General features: G+C 41.0%; 1 protein-coding gene and 1 long non-coding RNA gene across 2 annotated transcripts in view; one reads left to right on the plus strand and one right to left on the minus strand.

Annotated features, from left to right (window-relative positions):
• The window catches only part of LOC132404917 (uncharacterized), a 299,452-nt gene that overhangs the window by 254,379 nt on the left and 20,008 nt on the right, over window positions 1–25,065 (minus strand). The gene's annotated exons all lie outside the window — the stretch shown is intronic.
• LOC132404440 (uncharacterized) lies at window positions 8,349–23,814 on the plus strand. The gene is made up of 3 exons (XR_009515542.1): window positions 8,349–8,441; window positions 9,096–9,188; window positions 23,736–23,814. It is a non-coding gene; the product is annotated as an uncharacterized LOC132404440 (long non-coding RNA).

The raw sequence follows: 25,065 nt of genomic DNA on the forward strand, positions 1-25,065 counted from the left end.
TTAGATTCATTTCCTTGCAGGCATTCACTGTAGAACAAAGAAATACAACAGAATCAATGGAAAGCTACACACAAAAACAGACAAACAGCCAATGTGCAAAAAATGACAAACTGTGCAAATACAGAATATATATTATTCACTTTAATCTTTACTTTTGTAGTGTCTAGAACCTCAGTTTATCTACAGCAGGTATCACACCACTTGAATCTGGCTCTTTCTGAGGTTACAGCTCATCAATAAAATGTACTTTATTTCTAATCTCAGAATGAGATGCCACGACTTTTTTCTCTTTCTTTATTCATCCTTTGCCCTTGTAACACATAATAAAAGTGCCATGGCCACCAAGTCTTACCGCCTCATACTTGATTTCAAAAGACCCTCTGGGTAATTATCCCCAGATCCAACACAATCCACCTATTATCTTTTGGCCTGATCAGAGTCTGGACTATTCTATGCAAATACTGATCAAAATTCACATAGCTGGTGTCAGACTTTACATTCCAATCTTCTTATTTTATCAGCATTTACTCAGTATGGCATTGGATAATAATTTGTCATTAATGATAAAGAGTTTACTTAGAGCTGTAAGTTTACTTACATAAGATATCAAGCATGTACTCATTATTGGAGTCTGTCATGTATCACTGAATATCAATGCATGGCTATGACATATACAGTTAGTAACATTATCTTGCTGCAATCTGAATATTCTTAAATCTGTAAATGTATATTACAAAGCTCTGTCGTCACTTCATCAATAGCAATCATGTAACCTTTACATACTGTCTGAATGCTTTGATTAACCTTGATCCAAATGCCCCCAGCTGCATCTGTGGTTTTATGTCATCTGAAATGCACTTATTCATTTCCGCATGTACTTAGACAAGCCTTTATCTTATTTATTCCCAACTCCCACTGTGTGAGCATAAGAGAATTGTTTCCTCAGAGTGCTCAGCTGAATTATAGATGAAAGTGACGTAGTGATCTAGACCCAACAAGTATCCCTGTGGGACTCCATGAATGACTAGAACCCATGCTGAGCTCCTTCTATTAATTATTACCTTCTGTGTGTAAGCATACAATCAACCCTCCAACTTTACATGATTAAAGCTTACACAATATCCTTCTCTATGGCCACTGATTAAAATCTTCTGGAAAGACAAATGCAAAAATTCTGGGCAATTCTTTGATTCTTTCACCTCTTCGAAAAATGTTGAGCTTAATTGAGACAAGAACTCTTTTCCTAAAGATAATTGAATTATACTACTGTTATTCCATCCCAATGATCATAAACTATATCCCTGATAATAACAGCTTCCAAGGTCAATACTGGCTAATTTAAAATTCCCGGGACCTAATTTCTACCAAAGTGCATTGCCATTCATTTTCCAATGTCGTAGTTCATTTGCCACTTTCTTACCCATTTCCCTAATCTGTCAAGTCCTTTAGCCTTACTGTTTTCTACACTCTATGTCTCATCTTTCTAATGATTTGATGCCATTCTTTACCAGCAGAGCCACATCACACCCTCTGCCTACCTTCATATCCCTCCGATACAATGTGTAATCTTAGACATTCAGCTCCCAACTACAAACATCCTTCAGCCATGATTCAGTGATGGCCACAACATCACACCCAACGATCTGTATAAGTGAAACATGATCATCCATCTTATTTCTTATACTCTATGCATTGAGATATAACACTTTGAGTGCTGTATTTGCTACCCTTTTTGATTCTGCATCCCTAATGCACTGATACTCACCATGTTGGTTGCAATTTTATTCTATCATCTGCCTGCCCTTTCTGACAGTCTGACTGCATGTTATCTTTGCTTTTTTTATCGTCCATCCTACCCCGACTACCTTTATTCCGGTTCCTATCCCCCTGCCAAATTAGTTTAAACCCTCCTCCTCAGCTCTTTCAAACCCGCCTACGAGAATACAGGCCCCCTTAGGTTCAGGTGCAACCTGTCCCTTTTGAACAGGTCATACCCCCAGAGAAGATCCCAATGATCCAAGAACCTGAAGCCCTGCCCCCTGCACCAGCTTCTCAGCCACACATTAATTTGCCAAATAATTCTATTTCTACCCTCACTGGTGCATGGCACAGGTAGCAATCCAGAAGTTACTACCCCGAAGGTCCTGTTTTTCAGCCTTTCTCAATTTGTGAGCAACCTCCTTGCTGTGCGTTGCTCCGGCGGCTGATTGTGCTGCTGGAATTTCGTTATGTTTAACACGGCTGATGAGTAATTGTTGAAGAAAATCAGTTCTCCTCAGCAGTGGATGGGGGTTGCATTAACTGTCAGGCTGGGTAATAGCTTCTTCCCCCAGGTGGTTAGACTTCTTATCACCCTGCAGCCACCCAGTGCACAGGTATACCCGGTCTAAATGCCCTGCCATATCTCCACTGCCCCACTACCTAACCCACAGAGGCACTCTCATGCTGCACTGGTCACATTTCATCTTTTATTGCTGCAGTTTCACACGTTTATACTACTGCTTGTTTAAATATAATAGTGCCAGTAATGTTATATTGCCTTACATAAACATGCATCTGGCAACTTGTCAATATTCAGGCCATGCCACTCAGGGACTTGTGCTAATACTATATTGAGACAGTATGTGCTGGATGGTAACCATTGTATATATGCTGTGTGTGATTATATACCTGTGTTTTGCACCTTGGCCCCTGAGGAACAATATTTCACTTTGCTGTTTAGTTGAATGACAATAAACTTGAACTTGAATAGGAATAGTTATGATGGGAGTATTTCCTAATGACACAGAGGGAAGCCCTTCAGCGTGTCCAGAGTCACTTTGTTACTTTATCATTTTCTATAACAGACACATTATATTCAGATACTCCTGCAGCTTGCATTACCTCATGTGTCGATAACTCAGTGAAAAGCGATTCAGAATCAAGTTTATTATCACCAGCATGTGACGTGAAATTTGTTAACTTAGCAGCAGCAGTTCAATGCAATACATAATCAAAAGAAAAAAATAGTAATAATAATAAATAAAATAAAACCTAATAATAAACGAATGAGAAAATCAATTACGTGTTTTGAATAGATTTAAAAAAGTACAAAAACATAAACATATTAAAAAAAAGTGAGGTTGTGTCCAAAGAGTCAATGTCTATTTAGGAATCGGATGGCGGAGGGAGTCCTTGTGCAGAACACCCTAAAGGTTAACTTGCAGGTTGAGTCAGTGGTGAGGAAGGCAAATGCAACATTAGCATTCATTTCAAGAGGTCTAGAATACAAGAGCAGGGATGCAATGCTGAGTTTTTATAAGGCATTGATGAGGGCTCACCTTGAGTATCGTGTACAGTTTTGCGCTCCTTATGGCGGAGGGAAGAAGCTGTTCCTGAATTGCTTAGTGTGCGCCTTCAGGCTTCTGTACCTCCTACCTGATGGTAACAGTGAGAAAAGGGCATGCCCTGGGTGTTGGAGGTCCTTAATAATGGACGCTGCCTTGCCGCTCCCTGAAGATGTCCTGGGTACTTAGTAGGCTAGTACCCAAGATGGAGCTGACTAGATTTACAACACCCTGTAGCTTCTTTCTGTCCTGTGCAGTAGCCCCCATCCCCATACCAGACAGTGATGAAGCCTGTCAGAATGCTCTCCGCCGTAAAACTATAGAGGTTTTTGAGTGTATTTGTTGACATGCCAAATCTCCTCAAACTCCTAATAAAGTATAGCTGCTGTCTTGCCTTCTTTATAACTACATCGATATACTGGGACCAGGTTAGATCTTCAGAGATCTTGACACCCAGGAACTTGAAGCTGATTACTCTCTCCACTTCTGATCACTCTGTGAGGATTGGTATGTGCTCCTTTGTCTTTCCTGAAGTCCACAATCAGCTCTTTCATCGTACTGACACTGAGTGCCAGATTGTTGCTTGGGCACCACTCCGCTAGTTGGCATATCTCACTCCTGTACGCCTTCTTGTCACCACCTGAGATTCTACCAACAATGTCAGCAATGTCAACAATGTCAGCAAATTTATAGATGGTATTTGAGCTACACCTAGCCACACGGTCATTTGTATATAGAGAGTAAAGCAGTGGGCTAAGCACACATCCCTGAGATGCACCAGTGTTGATGATCAGGGAGGAGGATATGTTATCACCAACCTGCACAGCTTGTGGTCTTCGGGTTAGAAGTCAAGAATCCAATTGCAGAAGGAGGTACAGAGGCCCAGATTCTGCAACTTCTCAATCAGGACTCTATTGCACAGCACATTTTATGCAGGTAGAAGTACTTCGAACATGGACATCTCAGCACTAAAAGCAATCATTAATATAGCTGAAAGTTATACTGGGGCATATTCCTTTGAATCATATGGAGGCCAATGGCCACACAGCTGTGACATCAATAAGTGAGAAACCATATGGTTTTAAATGCAGGAACAGGCCAGAGAATTCCAGCATACACAGCTGTCTCAGCCACAGATATAGAATTGGCCAGTGAGTAAGACAAGATGGATCCATAATCCCTAGTGTCATTAACCTTTCTTTGTGGAGAAAGAGGATGATGATATTAGTCATTTCCTAGGTTCAGTGGTGGAAGGTGCTCACATTGTCCCATGCAATACTTGCAGGTAAGGCGGCTCCAAATGAACTCAAGCGATTGCTTTCAATAGTTATTCCCTTTCAGAACTGTCACATTATAAACTCAAAGCTCAAAGTAAATTTATTATCAAAGTGCGTATTGTCCCCATATACAACCTTGAGATTTATTTTCTTGCAAGCAGTCACAGTAAATATAAGAACTGTAATAGAATTAATGAAAGATCACACAAACAGGACAGACAACAATCAATATGCAATAAAAACAAATGCAAAAAGAAAACAAAGTAATATTAATAGAAATAAATAAGCAATAAACATTGTGATCATGAGATGAAAAGCCTTTGAACAGTTTAGTGGTGGGGCAAGTGAAGTTGCATGAAGTTATATCTTCTGGTTCAAGAGGTGATGGCTGAGAGGAAATAACAGTCTCTGACCTGATGGTGTGTGTTCTAAGACTCCTGTACCTTCTTCCAGATGGCAGCAGCAAAAAGGAAGCATGGCCAGAATTGTGAGGTCTTTGATAATGGAAGCTGCTTTCTTGCGGATGTGCTCTGCATTGATGTGCCCAGTGGTGGGGAGTGTTTTATCCATGATGGACTGGGTCATACCCACTGCTTTTTGTAGGTTTTTCTGTGAAGGGCAGCACTGTTTCCATACCAGGCCGTAATGGCAATATACTCTGCAGCACACATCTATACAAGATTGTCAAAGTTTTAGATGACATGCCCAATCTTCCCAAACTTTGAAGAAGGTAAAGGCACTGCTGTGCTTCCTTTGTAATAGCATTACATGCTGGACCCAGGACAGATCCCTTGAAATGGTAACATTGAGGAATTGAAAATTGCTGACTATCTTTTGCTTCAGATCATGCCAGAAAACCTTGCTCTAAAACGTCTGCTTTTCAGGTATTTATAGTCACAACCCTAACGTTTCTGAATTCAACCCCACTGAAGACTAAGGATTCCTAATGGTTTGACCCAATGTCCTTTGGAAAGCTGACTTCTTTTGGTACAACACAAAACTAGCACCTTGTGTGCACAGTGAAATGTTGACGTGCTTCTACAGAAATACAATAGTTCCTAGCCCAAGATATGCATATGGACAAATTCCCCAGCAAAGTTACAGCAGATAATCAGAAGAACCCCTATGGAAATTGTCTACATTAAGTATTAAAGATTAAATACTGCATTAAAGATTACCTTTTACTTGTCACATATACATCGAACTATTGAAACATAAAGTAGAATGCATCATTTGTATCAACAACCAACACAGTCCAAGGATTGTGCTTGGGACACCTTACAGGTGTCACCACATTTCCAGCACCAACTTAGCATGCCCACAACTCATTAACCCCAACCTGGTCACCTTTGGAACATGGGAGAAAACTGGAGTATCGAAAGGAAACCCATCTAGTCATGGGGAGAATATACAAACTCTTTACTGCAGTGGTGGGCATCAAACCCCGATCAGTGATCACGGCCCATGTAAGGCGAATGCACTAACCACTACACTCCAGTGCCGCCTTCTGCTGGTATTAATATCATTTATTTTCAAACTCAGGTGTCACTGGCATTGCAATGTAAGTTTCTAAATCTGCTTTTAGATATCAAAGTACAAGGATCACTGGTCTAAGATCACAAATCAGACATTCACTCCTGTTTCTTACAATTCTACTCCTTCAATAAAATTAATTATTTTTTCCACACATATTTTGTAAGACTCACCATTAGAACAAAGTATTTAACCTGCTCCTAGTGGGAATCCTTCATTTGGGAATAGTCCATTCACCTGACCTGAGAGCCCTTAAATTTCCATCAATAAACATCTCAGGCTTCCAGCTTGATCTGAGAAAATGGGGCAAATGTTCATAGAATGCAGAGATGGAGGTCCGGGAGGGTGTGGGGCAAAGAAGGCAGTGAGTGGGAGCATTTTGTGACAAGAAATTCTGCCTCCTTCCTGAGGCGCCTGCCTTGGATCAGCCATGGCTCAGAAATTAAATCACCCAAACTCAGTCAGGGTCCTATTTAGAATCACTTTCACACAAGTGTGCAGTATTAAATGCACCTGTCCTTTGTCTATCGTTGGTGATTTACTGAGGGTCAGAGATATTAGAACTCCCAGCTCTAAGAGATCCTGTTCCTATTATATACAGTGTTACTCAGGAACTAAATTACCCATTGGATCTCCTAGGGTAGAATGGTAGTGTAGCGGTTAACACAACTGTTTTCCAGTGCCATCAATCACCTATTGGGGTTCAGTTCCCACTGCTGTTTGCTGACTGCCTCCCACATTCTACAGATATACTGTTAGAGTCAGTGAAATATAGACATGCTTTGTTGGCATTACATTACTTGTGGGCTCGCCCCAGCACAATCCTCATCGATTCTATTTGACAAAGATGACCTATTTCACTGTATGTTTCAGCCCTTCAAAACACATATGACAAATAAAGATAATCTCCCTTTTTTCTTCACATTCCAGTTCTCTTCTACTGCACCTCAGCTTTGAGGCAAGTGCCCAGCAACAGTGACCACCACTGTCGGAGGAGAAATAAAATGCTGTTGGGTCCAATTGCTGCTATCATTTCCTTAGTGCATACAAGGGTTGGGGCTCTGCTAGGTTCCAAGCACCTGCCTTTCTTACATGTTTAATCCTGGGGTGCTGGAACAGCCGGAGCTTTTTAAAATCTGTTTTTTGGTTTCCACTAAGCACAGAATTCTTAACACTCCTAACCTTGAACTCTCATAACACATGCTAGTTCTGCAAAAAATGTATCTCATTCAGAAAATCAGATTTAAGTTTAAAATCAGCATGAACATAGTTCACTTAAAAAATTCTCCCCTTAAAGCTAATTATTCTCCTTACAATTCATAAATATCTTTACACATTTAATACTGAATATTATTTTCCTGTTGAATTTTAGTTGCCAGACACATTAAAATAAAACTCTGCACCTTGGTTACATTTCACTTAATGTTTCGCAAAGACACGTATTTACTATCAATCATTAACTTCTGTAAAATACCTTAAGAATTATTCTTTGTCTCACTGGGTGTGCACACATCATACTTAACTCTGCACTATAAAGATGCAGTGGTTAAAACATACTGGTAAAAAAAATGTCAATGTCAACGAACAAACTTATGCCTTCACCATAGCAATGTAGCAGCTGCTCACAACAACGTGCTGGAGACCAGATTCCTGTGATCGGATGTATTAATCGGCTGCAGTTTTTAATAGCTCGGGGCAGAGCCACGACAGTGGCACTTCTAGGGTTGTCCACATGGCAGGCTATCTATACTCAGATGCCGAAACACCAAATAGCAGAATCAGTCTGGTCACCGGTGCAGTAGATGCAATAAGCATGTTCCTTTTATTCCCCAGCAAGTTTCTAATTGTCACTACACCATCCCCCCTTGGGATCCACCAACATCCTCCAGTGACAGTGAAGGGTAATCAAAACTTTCCAGATGAAGTAGCCACATACAACAAATAGCTGGGTTCAGGCAGCGGTGCTAGAGATTCTCTGGTAGTTATTCATTCCCACCACAGAATAAGGAAAAACTGATATTAAAAAAGACCACAAGGAAAGAGCAATAGTTTTGAAATAGTCAAACCCAGGAATGCATTATTGAATTAACTATGAGAACTGTTACTGTATATCATATTAAACTGAAAGTCTTCTTGTTCAAACAGAGGAGATTAAGGCAAGATTTAATACTGTAGACATAATTTAAAATTATAAGTAGAGGTTAGGCAGGACCTATTTCCTTTTATAAAGGGTACATGACCAGGGGCTGGGATTTGAAGTAGTTGGCTCAGAGAGTGAAGTGGAAAGCTTTTCACTGAAAGTGAGGTGAGAGTTAGAAACTAATTCAAGTCGACAACTTCCTTCCTCCCACAGTTGTTGTGTCACTCCCTGAGTTTCTCCTGCGCATTGCTTATTGCTCCAGATTCTGGCTACAGAGTCTTCTGTATCCCTTGGGTTAGAATCTAGATGCTTGAAAGGGAGGTGGAGGGACATATCATCTAACTTAAGAACAATCTGGATACCGAAAAGGTATAGTCTGTATGGGTAGCCTCCAGCCTTTTCCTCACAGTCAAAAACATTTCTCTCCCCCTCCCCTCTTCTATTCCCCACTCCCCCACTTACCTCTTTTCTCACCTTCCCTTGGGTCTCCTCCTCCTTCCCTTTCTCCTATGGTCCATTCTCCTTACCTATCAGATTTCTTCACCTCCAGTCCTACCCTCGGACTTCACCTATCACCTTCTAGCTATCCTCCTTCCCACCTCCCCACCTTCTAACTCTGGCACCTTCCCCGTTCCTTTTCAGTCCTGAGGAAAGATCCTGGCCTGAAATGCTGATTGTTTATCATTTCCATAGATGCTGCCTGACCTGCTGAGTTTCTCCAGCATTTTGTGTGTGTTGCTTCAGAAAGATATATCTTTTGAAAGCGTTGACACAATGGAGAAAATGAACTTAATTTCTGTCATAAATTTTCTATTATAGATTCATACCTGAATTAAGTAACCTAAAAGACTCCTGGCCAGGAAGTACAATTAGATTTGATTGCTCTCTCACAACCAGCGGAGATACAATAAGGTAAGTGTTTAAACCTCCAGGATTCAATGATTCTAGTCAATATCTTGTAAAATGTTTCTAGTTATTTTTAAACCACTCTATTTTATCTCCTACATTGCTGTTTTTACCATTATCATCACCAGAAGGTTATAAACACAGGAAAACAACCACAAATATGCATTCCACCATTTTTAATAGTTCTAAAGATATGGCCTAAACGTACAAGCACATATGGGAAAGAAACAGGCTGTATTTTCACTAATTAGGTTGTTCAAAGATATAATGTTAAGCTGCTATGGAGTGGACACACGTGGATTTACCACTCCTACCAGTTAATATGCATTTCATCAGAACAATAATTAACATTCTATCATTTTGTCTACTTAAGTATGAAGATGGAAAGCATATTTAAATAAAATTGTTCTGGGGAAACATTATTTTATGATTTTTTTTCTTTTTTGAAGACTTGCAGAGTAATGCACTGATATTTTTGTTGCTTGTTACATTGTGGTAATTCATACAAAATTAGCTGCCAGAAAAAACGATCGTAACAATGTGACTTGCTATCGTTGTCACATCTACTTCCTTGCACTTTATGGCAACCTTTCTTCTGCATTCTGCATGAAGTCACATTGCTATTCATTAAATTTCAGCAAATATGGGCAGTGCAAGCCATTAAATGTTTACGAGTGAAGACAATTACTGACTTTGAAATGCCCATTCAGTTACTTCGAGCCTGACACTTGCAACAGCACTTAACAATCTCTTTTCTCACAGAATAGTTTTGCGTTATTTAATCCAGCGTGGGAGTGAGCTGGCTGACAAATTAAATAAAATCTTGAAAGAAAGAATAAATTTTGATTGTTATTTCTTTGATAGTGAATAGCAGCTAAGTATTCATCTGAAGGAATTGCCCAATTCTCATTCCAAATGGAGTAAGTAAACTTGAAAGAGCACAAACTGCCTCACCAGGCAGTAATGGACAAATTTGGCCTTATGTCTGCAAATGTATTTTAATTGTGATGCGGACAACTAGATACCTGATCTCACCTTCTGCTTGAGTCATTACCTAACATCAGAAGGCTATGACTAATTTACAAACATGCTCTTGTAACCAGCTTACATTTAAAAACCATATTCAGTTCACAGATTGATCAAGGAAACTTTTTAAACAGAAGCCTGACAAATATATGTAAATGTCTTTCATAGTCCCTGGTAAAAATGAGGAGACTTAGCTATTTGCAGTGGAGAGGGAAACAGCAGAGAGCTCAAAGTTAGATATGCCAAGGAAATCTAAAATCTGTTTTTTCTGTTGTTTTCCCTTTTGATAGAATTAAATACAGATTCCAGTTAATTAAATGCAGATTAAATACAGCAAGCCAATGAACTGTGAGGCAGAGTTTCCAATTTTCCATGTAGTTTTTGCTGCAGGTACTTTGGAAAAATAAATTAAGGTGTTTTTCTCTGGATTCCTACCACTCGAATGGTTTTCAGTAGCAGAATAAAAGCATAGACCTACATTTGGATTAAACTCCTCTCTTCTCCATGGGCTATGGGGGGGTCTCACCTGGAGTAAAAGTTCACCCCCACTATCCTCTTCAATATTCATGTGTCACACTGGCTGAAAGCCAGGTCTCCATCTCAAGTGGAGCCAACTGTAAATTGGTAAATGACAGAGGTGTTTTACCAGGCTGCTGTCTAGACTAGAGAGCATGTCTTATGAGGATAGGGTGAGCAACCTAAGCTTTTCTATTTGGAGTGAAGGAGGGAGAGGCATAGACTGAGTGGATAGCCAAATACATTTTTTCCTAGGCCTAATAAGAGGGGCATAATTAAGTGATAGGAGGAAAGTATAGGGGATGTCAGAGATAGTTTTTTTACACAGGGCGTGGTGGGTGCATGAAACACCTTGCCTGGGTGACGGTGGGGGTGTAGTAGCAGTAGATACATTAGAAACAATTAAGAAGCTCTTAGTTAGGCACATGGATGTTAGAAAAATGGAGGGTTATGTTAGATTGATCTTAGAATAGGCACAACATCGTGGACTGAAGGGTCTGTACTGTGCTGTACTGTTCTATGTTCCATGTCAAATGCTCAGCCCTGGACTGCACTGCTCTGGATATGGTTGAGAAATTTACTTAATCATATAATGGGAAGTGTACATCACTGGCTAAGCCAACAGTTATAGCCCATCCCAATTGCCAGTGAGTAGGTGGCAGTGAGCTGCCTTTGTGAACTACTATACTTTTTCTGGTGGAAGTACTACCACAGTGTTGTTGAGTAGAGACATCCAGAGCTTAAACTCAGTATCACTGAAGGACTGACAACGTACATCAAAGACAAAATGTTGTTTAAGTGTCATGCACCTACTATCCTCGCCATTAGTGGCCGGATCATGGGTTTGGGAGGTACTGTTGAAGTAGCCTGGACAAATAATTGTAGCCAAAATGCACTATTATTTTAGAGAATGGATGCCTATAATGGCACAGTAGCATAGCAGTTAGCATAGTGCTTTTGCAGTCCCAGTGACCAAGTCTGTCACTGTCTGTGAGGAGCTCTACATCCTTCCTGAGGCCTGAAACCAGGTGCTCCAGCTTCCTCCCACATCTCAAGGACATACAGGTTAGGATAAGTACGCTGTGGGCATGCTACATTTGTGCTGGGAGCCTGGCAACACTTACTGAACCCAGAACATCCTTGGACTGTGAAGGCCATTGACTCAAACAACACATTTTACTGCATGTTTTGATGTACATGTGACCAATAAAGCTAATTTAATCTTAAATCTTAGTGGTGTTTGAGGTGTCAGTTAAAGAGAGTTCTCTATCTTGGATGGTTTCAGCTTCATTCGGCTGCCTTGTAGATGATAAAAAAGACTTTGGGGATAAGGAGTTGTGTGATATTATTGGAATACCCAACCACTGAGCTGCTCTTGTCACCAGTGTATATATGTTACTCATTGGTCAGTGACAACTGGAAGATGTTGATGATGGGGTCCTGATGATAGAAATATTATCAAAGGTCAGAGATAGTCATTGCCTGTCACTATTGCAGAGCAATTACCTTATTGGCCAATGCTGGAATGCTGTCTAGGATTTGTTACAGGTTGGCTGGGCTGCTTCACTTGCAGATGTGTGGCTCCAGCAAATACAGATCAGCACCCCGGCTGACTGTTTACTCCTTTCCATAGACACACCCTGACCTGCTGAGTTCCTCCAGCATTTTGTGTGTGTTGCCTTGGATTTCCAGTGCCTGTAGGCTTGTGAACAAATGTGGCACTGTTGAAGGGTTCATTTCAGATGATGTTTCTACACAGGCCCCATTTTTTTTTCCTCAGGGTATTAGTCAATAGCACTATTTTTGAAGAATAGCATGGTGATTCTGCAGTGAAGTAGCTAATATTTAATCTACAAGCAACATCATTAAGGCATATTGGCTTATCTTTTCACATTACTGTTTGTAGGATCTAATTGTGCCCAAATTAGCTACAATATTCCTTCATCTGCTTTGCTGGATGCTTCATTGCTGGAAATTGGGGCATTCTGAAGTGGTAGTAGATGCAATGCAGATGAAGGAATACTGCAGCCAAATTGGGTACAGTTAGAACCTTCAAGAGTCTGGGCCCGAAATGTTGACTGTTTACTCTTTTCCATAAATGCTGCTTGTGTGTGTTTCTTGGATTTACAGCATTTGCAGATTTGTGAAATTAAATTGAAGTTTGCTTCTATCTTTAGCACCCCCGCCCCCCCCCCCCCACATCTCCAAGATGTACTGGGGAAGCCGTACTATTTCCCATTATGATTATTTATGTAAACTAGAACATTCATTCTTAAAGCATTAATTTAATTGTCTTGACTTTCATTTTATTTACTTACCTGATCGGGTATAAGTGCTTCTTAATTTAGTTTCAAATTAATGTCCTTGGTCATTGATCAAAGACTCTCATTGGACTGCCACTCACTTAACCAGCCATCAACAAGATGCTTTGATCTGAATGTTGAGGTTCAAAGTAGAGGTGGAGGAGTATGCCTCATGATCAACTCTTCTTGGTGCTCAGGTATATCAGTGCTGTCCCAATTCTGCTCACCAGACCTAGAACATCTAGCACTAAAGTGAGGTCATTTTTACCTACCACAGGATTTCTCTGGGATCATTTTAGTAGCAGTTTACATACCACCTCAGGCCAATGTCACATAGGCTTTAGATGATTTGAGTAATGGGATCAACTTGCATGAAACAGTGCACCCTAATGCCTTCACCAACGTTTTGGGAGATTTTAACCAGGCCAGTCTGAAAAAAAATCACTAAGCAACTAACATCAACAGATCACTTCTAATACCAGAGGAACGAAAACACTGGACCATTGCTACACCACCATCAAGAATGCCTACGATGCTATTCCACGCCCTCACTTTGGGGAGTCTGATCATCTGGCTGTACTTCTACTCCCTGAGTATAGGCAGAGACTGAAGACTGCAGCACCAGCAGTGAGGACCAAGTAGGTATGGACAAGGGAAACACAGGAGCAACTACAGGATTGCTTTGAATCGGTGGACTGGACTGTATTCAGGGATTCATCTTTGAACCTGGATGAGTATGCTGCAGTTGTTCCCAACTTCATTAAAACCTGTGTGAATGAGTGTGTGCCTACAAAGACTTACTGTACATTCCCAAACCAAAAACCGTGGATGAACTGCTGAAGGCTAGATCTGTGGCATTCAAGTCTGGCAACCCAGGCCTATACCAGAAAATGAGGGTTGATGTGCGAAGGACTATTTCAAGGGTGAAAAGACAACTTCAAACGAGTTTGGAGGTGACCTCTGATGCACGGCAACTCTGGCAGGGTTTGCAAGACATTACTTCCTACAAAGCAAAACCCAACAGTATGAATGGCAGCGATGCTTCACTATCAGATGAACTCAATACCTTTTTTGAAAGGGAGAATACAACTACAGCTGTGAAGATCCCTGCTGCACCTGATGACCCTGTGATCTCTGTCTCAGAGGCTGATGTTAGGCTGCCTTTAAAGCGAGTGTACTTTCGCAAGGCGGAAGGTCTGGATGGAGTACCTAGTAAGGCTCTGAAAACCTGTGCCAACCAACTGGCGGGAGTATTCAAGGACGTTTTCAACCTCTCACTGCTACAGGCAGAAGTTCCCACTTGCTTCAAAAAGGCAACTATTACACCAGTGCCTAAGAAGAATAATGTGAGGTGCCTTAATGACTATCACCCGGTAGCACTCACATCAACAATGATGAAATGCTTTGAGAGGTTGGTCATGACTAGACTGAACTCCTGCCTCAACAACCCATTGTAATTTGCCTATTGCCACAATAGATCAACGGCAGACACAATCTCAATGGCTCTCCACACAGCTTTAGACCACCTGGACAACACAAACTCCTATGTCAGGATGCTGTTCATCGACTATAGCTCAGCATTTAACACCATCATTCCCACAGTCCTGATTTAGAAGTTGCAGAACCTGGGCCTCTGTACCTCCCACTGCAATTGGATCCTTGACTTCCTAACTGGAAGACTACAATCTGTGCTGACAATCAACACTGGTGCACCTCATGGGTGTGTGCTTAGCCCACTGCTCTACTCTCTATATACCCATGACTGTGTGGCTTAGCATAGCTCAAGTACCATCTATAAATTTGATGATGATACAACCATTGTTGGTAGAATCTCAGGTGGTAATGAGAGGGCATACAGGAGAGAGATGTGCCAACTAGTGGAGTGGTGCCGCAGCAACAACCTGGCACTCAACGTCAGTAAGACAAAAGAGCTGATTGTGGACCTCAAGAAAAATAAGATGAGAGAAAACATACCAATCCTCATAGAGGAATCAGAAGTGGAGAGAGTGAGCAGCTTCAACTTCCTGGGTGTCAGGATCCCTGAGAAGCTAACCTGGTCTTAACATACCTAGGTAGTTATAAAGAAGGCAAGACAGCAGCTATACTTTATTAGAAGTTTGAAGAGATTTTGCATGTCAACAGATACACTCAAAAACTTCTATATTTGTACCGTGGAGAGCATTTTGACAGGCTGCATCACTGTCTGGTATGGAGGGGCTTCTGCACTGGACCGTAAGAAGCTGCAGAAGGTTGTAAATCTAGTCAGCTACATCTTGGTCACTAGCCTACAAAGTAACTAGGACACCTTTAGGGAGCAGTGTCTCAGACAGGCAGTGTCCATTATTAAGGACCTCCAGCACCCAGGGCATGCCCTTTTCTCACTGTTACCATCAGGTAGGAGGTACAGAAGCCTGAAGGCACACACTCAGCAATTCAGGAACAGTTTCTTCCCCTCCACCATCCAATTCCTAAATGGACATTGAATCTTTGGACACTACCTCACTTTTTTAAAAATATACAGTATTTCTGTGTTTGCACATTTTTTAAAATCTATTCAATATATCCTATTGATTTACTTATTCATTTATTATTTTCTCTCTGCTAGATTATGTATTGCATTGTTAAGTTAACAATGCTGCTAAGTGAACAAATTTCACGTCACATGCCGGCGATAATAAACCTGATTCTGATTCTGATTTTTTTCTGGCAAATAAGGGGAAAAGTGGACATTCATGTGGTTTAAACACGATGGATTGGGAAATTGGTTTGAACTATTAAATTGGAGACATAAATTTAAATCATCAGCAAATTTACAAGGAATTCATTGATACAGTTGATTACCAAGATATGGAAAACCTTTCAGAAAATGTTGTGGAATCAAAATCTCTGATGAATTTGTTTTAAATGAAGTGGATGATATTTTAAATTAAAACACTTAAGAAAAAATTGTTGCCCTCAGTTCCAGGAAGGGGATGGAGGTGTCGGAAATAGAGCAGGTAAATTTGAGGGCAGGAAAATTTGCAATGGTTCTATTGAATAGGAAGCATACCCTCCTTCCAGAGTCATTTCCTCATAACAACCTCCTGCTGAATTGTTGAATCTAGATTTTAATCTAACACATCTGCCAAAATTGTTAGGTTTGAGTCTAATTTCATCCTAACTAGTTATAAACCTCTTTGATGGATTAATAAGAAAAACTTAATATCAGAGTCATTTTTGATTTGAAAAACCCAAATGTTGGTAAAGACATAAATGTAAGCACAGAAAGATAATAGAAAATTCTGAGGTTCAACTAACATCTCTTATTCACTGTTGTATTATTGTTTCTGGTGGTAATGCCTTCTCTGGGGTATTATAGGTTACCAGTTTTGTTCCTTTGGGTTAGCTAATGGTTGGGAAGCAATTAACTAGATTGGCGTCAAAAGAATCATAATTGATTAATAAAATATAAGAATTACTGTTCCCAGTGTACGGACTGCAGTCTTATTTTTACGCTCTTTTAAACCAATGGTTTAGTTAAAGGAATAGAGATACACAGAAAGTTAATTTCTGAGTTGAGATAAAATGAGTCATGACCTTGGATAATGTTTCTTAGTATGTAAAAGATTCAAGAATGATCTAAATGTGTTAACAGATTATAATGAATTACAAAGAGATCTTGATCAGCTAGGGAGATAGGCTGAGAAATAGCAAATGGATTTCAACTTCGATAAATATGAGATAATGCATGTTGGACATTCAAACCTGGTTAGGACCTCTGAAGTGAATGGCAGTGCATTGTCCAGTGTCGTGGAACAGTGACTACAAGAGCACAGTTGACTGAAACTGGCCATGCAAGTAGACAGGGTGGTGAAAAAGGTGCTTAGCATGCTGGCTTTCATCAGTCAGGTCATCAGGTATAGGGGTAAGAACATCATGTTGTAGTTACATAGGGCATCAGTGAGATTGTCTCTGAGTACAATTTTTGTCATCCTGTTATAGGTGAGATAATAGATGGTACAGAAGAGATTTACAAAGACACCACCTGGACTAGAGTGTCTTAGTTATAGGTTCAAAGGTTAAAAAGGATTAAAGGTTCATTTCTTACCAAAGTACATATACAGTATGCAACTCTGAGATCTGTCTTCTCCAGACAGCCATAAAACAAAGAAAACCATGGAAGTCATTCAAAGAAAAACATCAACTCCCCACCCCATACAAAAAAATGAATCACGCAAGCAGCAAGAAGAAAGAACAGCAACACGATCATCGACCTCCCACGTAAAAAAAACTGCGCAAACTGCAATAAGAACATCAAACCCTAAACCCCCCCCCCCACAAAAGAAAATAATAAGTCACGACAAACAGTAACAAGAAAGAATGGGCAAAAACACAGAATATAAAAAACATAAAATTGAAAGTATCCAAAGTGCAATCCATAAATCACAGAACTCCAGTAACATCCTCTGATAGCATGAGAGAGAAAGAGTTACAACTCAGGTAGAGAGACAGGTAGTCAGCATTGAACACCCACCTGCCTTGCTCATTCGCTTCAATGTTTCAATCTCTCTCGATGCTTCAATCAGCAAGAAATCATGAGCTCACACCCTGTCACTAAGCCGCTTCACCTTGAGGCTGCTCACTGGAATTTTCTCGCAGAGAGAAAAGGACTATATCACTCAATCGATCTCCAAGCTGTAAGTCGCAGCATCTTATAGTTCCAAAATCTTAAGGTAAAATGAAGATGCAGAGGAAGTGAAATGAACAGTTTTGTGGACTATATGGAAGGTGTTGCCTGAGGAAGCACTGTTCGCTGGCACCATCTTGATCAGAAGATTGGCCACACTAGATCAAGAGTGTCAGGTGTCAGTAGTTGTAGTTGCTATTACTAAGGAGAAAATACTTGGAAAATTGTAAGGTCTGAGGTTAGATAAGTCGCCTGGAGCAGACTGACTACACCTCAGGGCTCTGAAAATGGTAGCTGAAGAGATTATGGAGGCATTAGTAATGATCATTCAAGAATCACTAGATTCTGAAATGGCTTTGGAGAACTAAAAAATATAAATGTCACTCCACTCTTTAAGAAGCAAGGGAGTCAAATGAAAGAAAATTATGGACCTGTTAGCTTGACTTCACTAACTGGGAAGATCCTGGAGTTCATTATTAAAGCTGAGGTTTCAGGATACTGAGAGGCACATGATAAAATAGGCCAATGTCATTTTGGTTTCCTTAAGGGGAAATCTTATAACCATATAACCATATAACAATCACAGCACGGAAACAGGCCATCTTGGCCCTCCTAGTCCGTGCCGAACCCTTAATCTCACCTTGTCCCACCTACCCGCACTCAGCCCATAACCCTCCACTCCTTTCCTGTCCATATACCTATCCAATTTTACCTTAAATGACACAACTGAACTGGCCTCTACTACTTCTACAGGAAGCTCATTCCACACAGCTATCACTCGCTGAGTAAAGAAATACCCCCTCGTGTTTCCCTTAAACTTCTGCCCCCTAACTCTCAAATCATGTCCTCTAGTTTGAATCTCCCCTACTCTCAATGGAAACAGCCTGTTCACGTCAACTCTATCTATCCCTCTCAAAATCTTAAATACCTCGATCAAATCCCCCCTCAACCTTCTACGCTCCAATGAATAGAGACCTAACTTGTTCAACCTTTCTCTGTAACTTAATTGCTGAAACCCAGGTAACATCCTAGTAAATCGTCTCTGCACTCTCTCTAATTTATTGATATCTTTCCTATAATTCGGTGACCAGAACTGCACACAATATTCCAAATTTGGCCTTACCAATGCCTTGTACAACTTTAGCATTACATCCCAACTGTACTCAATGCTTTGATTTATAAAGGCCAGCGTTCCAAAAGCCCTCTTCACCACCCTATCTACATGAGACTCCACTTTCAGGGAACTATGCACAGTTATTCCTAGATCTCTCTGTTCCTCTGCATTCCTCAATGCCCTACCATTTACTCTGTATGTTCTATTTGGATTATTCCTGCCAAAATGTAGAACCTCACATTTCTCAGCATTAAACTCCATCTGCCAATGTTCAGCCCATTCTTCTAACTGGCATAAATCTCCCTGCAAGCTTTGGAAATCCACCTCATTATCCACAACACCTCCTACCTTAGTATCATTGGCATACTTACTAATCCAATTTACCACCCCATCATCCAGATCATTTATGTATATTACAAACAACATTGGGCCCAAAACACATCCCTGAGGCACCCCGCTAGTCACCGGCCTCCATCCCGATAAACAATTATCCACCACTACTCTCTGGCATCTCCCATCTAGCCACTGTTGAATCCATTTTATTACTCCAGCATTAATACCTAACGACTGAACCTTCTTAACCAACCTTCCATGTGGAGCTTTGTCAACGGCTTTGCTGAAGTCCATATAGACTACATCCACTGCCTTACCCTCGTCAACATTCCTCGTAACTTCTTCAAAAAATTCAATAGGGTTTGTCAAACATGACCTTCCACACACAAATCCATGCTGGCTACTTCTAATCAGATCCCGTCTATCCAGATAATTATAAATACTATCTCTAAGAATACTTTCCATTAATTTACCCACCACTGATGTCAAACTGACAGGTCTATAATTGCTAGGCTTCCTTCTAGAACCCTTTTTAAACAATGGAACCACATGAGCAATATGCCAATCCTCCGGCACAATCCCCGTTTCTAATGACATATTAAAGATCTCCGTCAGAGCTCCTGCTATTTCTACACAAACTTCCCTCAAGGTCCTGGGGAATATCCTGTCAGGACCCGGAGATTTATCCACTTTTAAATTTCTTAAAAGCACCAGTACCTCCACCTCTTTAATTGTCATAGGTTCCATAACTTCCTTACTTGTTTCCCACACCTTAGACAATTCAATATCCTTCTCCTTAGTGAATACCGAAGAGAAGAAATCATTCAAAATCTCTCCCATCTCCTTCGGTTCCACACATAGCTGACCACTCTGATTCTCTAAGGGGCCAATTTTATCCCTCACTATCCTCTTGCTTTTAATATAACTGTAGAAACCTTTCGGATTTACTTTCACCTTATTTGCCAAACCAACCTCGTATCTTCTTTTAGCTTTTCTAATCTCTTTCTTAAGATTCCTTTTACATTCTTTATATTCCTCGAGCAATTCCTTTACTCCATGCTGCCTATATCTATTGTAGACATCCCTCTTTTTCTGAACCAAATTTCTAATATCCCTTGAAAACCATGGTGCTCTCAAACCTTTAACCTTTCCTTTCACCCTAACAGGAACATAAAGATTCTGTACCCTCATAATTTCACCCTTAAATGACCTCCATTTCTCTATTACATCCTTCTCATAAAACAACTTGACCCAATCCACTCTCTCTAAATCCCTTCGCATCCCCTCAAAGTTAGCCTTTCTCCAATCAAAAATCTCAACTCTAGGTCCAGTCCTCTCCTTCTCCATAATTATATTGAAGCTAATGCTATTGTGATCACTGGACCCGAAGTGCACCCCAACACATACATCTGTCAGCTGACCTATCGCATTCCCTAACAGGAGATCCAACACTGCCCCATCTCTAGTCGGTACTTCTATGTATTGTTGCAAAAAACTATCCTGCACACATTTCACAAACCCTAAACCATCCAGCCCTTTTACAGAATGAGCTTCCCAGTCTACGTGTGGAAAATTAAAATCTCCCACAATCACCACCTTGTGTTTACAACAAATATCTGCTATCTCCTTACACATTTGCTCTTCCAACTCACGCGCCCCATTAGGTGGCCTATAAAACACTCCTATCAGTGTCACTACACCTTTCCCATTCCTCAATTCCACCCAAATAGCCTCCCTAGAGGAGCTCTCTAATCGATCCTTCCAAAGCACCGCCATAAGATTTTCTCGGACAAGCAATGCAACACCTCCTCCTCTGGCCCCTCCTACTCTATCACACCTGAAGCAACTAAATCCAAGAATATTTAGTTGCCAAACACACCCTTCCTGCAACCATGTTTCACTAATAGCTACAACATCATAATTCCAGGTATCAATCCACGCTTTAAGCTCATCCACCTTTTCTTACAATGCTCCAAGCATTAAAATAGATACATTTAAGATACTCTCCATCTCCTCCTCTCTTTCCATCCCTAACAATGCATTCAAATTTATTATCCTTTTCTTTCTTCTCCCCTACATCTTCGGGCTGAGCGCATCCCTTCTCCATCACCTGCCTTTCCTCCCTCACACACTGTCTATTTACTTGCTCCACTGGTGAACTAACCTCCTCTCCCATAGTCTCCTCAAATAGTCTCCCGCCCCCCATCTTACTAGTTTAAAGTCCGCCCTGTAGCCCTAGCAAACCTCCCCGCTAGGATATTGGTCCCCCCATGATTCAAGGGTAACCCGTCCTTCTTGAACAGGTCACTCCTGCCCCAGAAGAGGTCCCAATGATCCAGAAACTTGAATCCCTGCCCCCTGCTCCAATCCCTCAGCCACGCATTCATCCTCCACCTAATTCTATTCCTACTCTCACTGTCGCGTGGCACAGGCAGTAATCCCGAGATTACTACCTTTGAGGTCCTGCTTTTCAACTTCCTTCCTAACTCCCTGGAGTCTTTCTTAAGGACCTCTTCCCCTTTCCTTCCTATGTCATTGGTACCTACATGTACCACGACCTCTGGCTCTTCACCCTCCCACTTCAGGATATCTTGGACGCGATCAGAAACGACCCAAACCCTGGCACCAGGGAGGCAAATTACCATCCGGGACTCCCGGTCACCTCCACAGAAACGCCTGTCTGAGCCCCTGACTATTGAGTCCCCTATTACTTTGGACCTCTTTCTTCTAACCCTACCCTTCTGAGCTACAGGGCCGTTCCCTGTGCCGGAGGCTCGGCCACTGTCACTCCCACCAGGTAGGCTGTCCCCCCCAACAGTACTCAAACATGAGTACTTATTGTCAAGGGGTACAGCCACTGGGGTACTCTCTAGTACCTGCCTCTTCCCCTTCCTGACTGTAACCCACCTATCTGCCTCCCGTGGTCCCAGAGTGACCACCTGCCTGTAACTCCTCTCTATCACCTCCTCACTCTCCCTGACCAGGCGAAGGTCATCGAGCTGCAGCTCCAGTTCCCTAACTCGGTCCCTCAGGAGCTGCAGTTCGGCACACCCGGCGCAGATGTGGATGTCCGGGAGGCTCGGAGACTCCCGGATCTCCCACATCCGACACCGAGAACAACAAGCTGCCCTCACACTCATACCTCCCAAATAACTGAAAATACAAGAACTAAAAGATAAGCCTACTGTGCCCTCTTCCACCTAAGTCCTCTGAGCCCAAGCCCTACACTCTGCGCCCGGCTCACTCCGCTTTATATATCTTCCCTCCTTCCCGGGCCTCCTTCACGCGCCTGCACAGTCCCGCCTCTCAGAACTCCGATCTGAGAAGCAATTGGACAATTTGAAAATGGCCACCGCCGCACTTCCTCTCAAGCCTCGCTGTCCTCTTGCCTGACAAATCTGCTGAATTTCTTTGTGGTAATAACAGGCAGGATAGACAAGGGAGAAGTCTACTTGTCTACTCCCATCGAACTGCACCAGGACCGTAGGCCTGCATAATCTTACCTATCTGAGTTTCTCCTAAATGTAGAAATTGAGCTTACACGCACCACTTGCGCAGACAGCTCATTCCTCACTCTCACGACCTTCTGAATGAAAAGGTTTCCCTTCATGCCCCCCTTAAACTTTTCACCTTTCACACTTTACCCATACTTGCTTAATACTAAATGATAAGGAAATATGGAATTCTTCCTTCACCCCAAAAGACGGTTGCTTCAGTTGTGATTTTCATTTTTAAGAACAAGTAGATTTTCATCTATAGAGGCAGAGTCACACTGACAGAAATGAGCCTTCCAAACATTTTACCCATCTATTTTTCCACTTTGGGACGGAATTTTTCTATGCCTTGCCTATTTGTGTCTGTTTAAATGCCTGATCAAATTTTTAATTGTGTTTAATTCCACAGCCTCACCAGGTAGCGCATTCCAGATATCAGCTCTCTCTTTAGTAAGAACACAAAGAAATATAGATTGAAGTTGGATGTGAGATTGGTACTGATCATTTAAGATAAATGCAAAGGGCCTGAATAGGAGTTTTCACCTTAGAAATAGTAAGCTGATGTAAGCAATCATACCAGCAATGAAGGAATGGCGCTCCCTACTGACCTTGAAGAAAGCTATCCACCAAAAATATATCAAGTTCTGTGCTGTTCATTTTCCCTAGTCTGATTTGACTACCATATGGTGTCGTATGTTCAGGTCAGTGGTTTTCCAAACAAAATGAAGTCAACAATCTGACTTAGCAGCTGATCAGATTGAAAACTCCCCCTAGATAGCAAACTAGCAAGTAAAAAGCACAGCAATAAAAATAACCACTACTTATTTATATAGTGCCTTCAGCTCTGCAAAAATCACCAAAAACAGCTCTTTATAGGAACATTATCAAACCTAATTTGACATCTAGTCATTCAAGAAGAGATGAGTAATAGGCTTGATCATGCTGATTAATTTAAGAAACATCTCTATCAAGGAAAACAGATTTTTTTCAATTATTTTAAAGCAAGGGAAATTAAGGCTGCATTAAAGTTTAAGGTAGGATCTGAAATAGTATGTGTAATAAAATGCCTTATTTATTATTTTACAAATTTTGTCTTTCCAGAATATTATCTTAGAGAGATATCATTTGCACGTACAAAATAAGCAATTGAAGTCTTTATTTTATGAGAGGTTTATAGACGTAAGTATATCTTTTCATCCTTTGATAAACTTAATTATACCTCACTCAATGTACCTTGACAATTTGCTTTCAACAGGGAATGATGTGCAAGAATTTGAACCAAATCATGTCATTTATTTTGTTAATTGCTCTGTGAAATCTATAAGACCTCATCCTGTGAGGGATAAAATATCATTGGCTTCTGGAATTCCACATCTAAATGGGTATTATTCAGTTCCAGGAACTGCTGCTAGTTTTACAATATAGTATTAATGTTTTTGAAATCAACATATCCATTAAATCTGTATCGTTAAGCACATTGCACAATAAGACAAATTGCCCTCACCATGTCCTACATCTTACTCTTGGGCTGAATTGGGGCTGTGGCTGCTGCAACTGTTGGGCTCCTGGTTCAGCTGTGACTGGCTCTGAGGCAGTTAACTCACTTTCATGAACTTCAGTTCTGAATGTTATTGGCTTACTTTTTATTGTTTGCATGATTTGTTCCCTTTTTTTTTGAACATTGGGTGCTTGACCGTCTCCTTTTTTAAGGGCTCTATGTTTTGCGGCAGCCTGTAAGGAGACAAATCTCAAGGTTGTATAAAGTATACGTAAATACTTTGATAATAAATGTACTTTGAACTTTGACAATGAATTTCCCTGTGGCTATAGCAGGGAAACTCATCTATAGATATCACAGTTGGACTTAACACCTGACTTGTAGATTACCACACTTCTGAGGTCTTCTTTCAAATGCCCCTCTTCCTAATTTTGATGCTTGGTACAGCATACATAGTAGATCAGGAAGACAGATAGACCGGTACTTTGTCTCCAGTGTATGCAAAATAGGGAGCTACCATCTGCAGATCTGCATTCCTGGCATCCTCTTTCATTGGAATCTGAGAGGGAATTGGTCAATCTGAGAGGAAACATCTTCACACAGAGAGTGGACGGAGTCAGGAATGCAGTGACTGAAGAAGTGGTGGAGCCAGGTAGCCCCACAATGTTAAGGCAAGCAAGACAAATAGCTGAATCACAGAATTTCAGAATGGTACAGACCTAATTCAGGTGAATAGGATCAGTGGCCAAAAGGCTTGTTTCTGTGCGATTGGACTCTATGATTCTATTGATATATGGGAGGATTTCACTGGTTATAGTAGTATACATATCAACTAATGAAGTGGAGTGGAGATGATGCAGTTTGAACCATTTCCCATCATTCCTGCATATTAGCTCCAATGCGGCAGGAAATTTATTGGAAATATTACTGAAC

The sequence above is a fragment of the Hypanus sabinus genome, chromosome 14, assembly GCF_030144855.1.
Source record: "Hypanus sabinus isolate sHypSab1 chromosome 14, sHypSab1.hap1, whole genome shotgun sequence".
NCBI lineage: Eukaryota > Metazoa > Chordata > Chondrichthyes > Myliobatiformes > Dasyatidae > Hypanus > Hypanus sabinus.